Here is a 1,365-nt window from a genome sequence, read left to right on the forward strand (position 1 = left end):
CATTCATTGACTTTATTCCATGTCATTAAATGCCCTTCACATGTTCTTGTTGTAATTGGTATTAATCTTTCGCATTAAATTAAGTTACCAGAATCTCACTACTTTGTACATACCTACAAACGTTACATTGTCAAGGGTATGATTAGCATTACAAGCAAGCCATTATCATGGAAATATCTAACTAGCTAGAGAATAGGGATGGGTTGCCAAAAAGAAAGAGAGCAGAAAAATAGAAAGGAAGTAGGAGGAGACTTGGTCAAGATGGGAGAGGCCATGACAGTCCTTCTCCCTCCTTAACTCATCAACATGGAAGACCTTAGATTCCATTTGTTATAAAGTCAACAAAGATGATGACAAGTCCATCTTCCTTTAAGCCAAAGGAAGAGGTAAACGTGTTGATTGATTCTTAAAAAGCAACTTCATAAAAATGTTGTTTTACCAGTCAAAAATGATCATCAAATTCTATGGCTTTCTTTTCTCAAACTCTGTCAATTTCTATAGAAGGTTTTTTGTTTGTTTCTAAGGTCATGATATCCAATGTTTTCTTCTTAGTTTTTAAAAGAATTAGAGGAATTTGTGTTAATCGGTCAATATATATGTGTTAGAATCGCTGATCCCAGACAACACCCCCGCTCCAATGGCATTGGCTTAATAACATGTTACAACACAGTGAATAATCAGAGACATGGATGCACGTTGCACAACTAAAAAATTCGTGTTACAGAACCCATGCAGCATATATTTCCTGCATGGGGTCTAAATTTAAAACATTTCTGTTTTTCCATTCCTACATTGTTCTTCCAAACAATCAAACTTACAACAGACCCAACCAAGAACATTGTTCTTGCCCACGCGAAAATCCTTTTCCTAAACCATCACTGGAAAATCTTTTGGAACTGCAACATACCCACACACATTGTTTTTGCCCACACGAACAGCACCCCCAGCACTAATCTTCTACACTATTTCCGGAAGTTATCCAAAAAATAAGTTAAAAACAGAATATCACTGCAAAATGGGTTTCCGGAAGCTTGCAAGAGGAACATTAAACTAAAACTGTTTACATACCTGAAAAATCTACTGCCTTTCTTGAATCGACGGCGACGGCAACGTTACCGTGCTCTGAAAATGGGTTTCGAGTTGTGGGTGGCTTATCTCCTCTCGGCTTCTCTGGGTTTCCGAAAACAGAATAGGTTTCAAAATACGCCTAAAACGGAAACGATTTCCGCCCTTTTTTTTTTTTTTTTAATATGTCGGCTGACGTGGCAGCCGATTCCCCAGCGTGTACGCAGCGCCGTGTACCTGTAGCACTATTGATTCTGTTTAGTTCAAAGCAACAAAATTGGCGTCAAGGTGTTGGTATGG

Source organism: Carya illinoinensis, chromosome 7 (assembly GCF_018687715.1).
Source record: "Carya illinoinensis cultivar Pawnee chromosome 7, C.illinoinensisPawnee_v1, whole genome shotgun sequence".
NCBI lineage: Eukaryota > Viridiplantae > Streptophyta > Magnoliopsida > Fagales > Juglandaceae > Carya > Carya illinoinensis.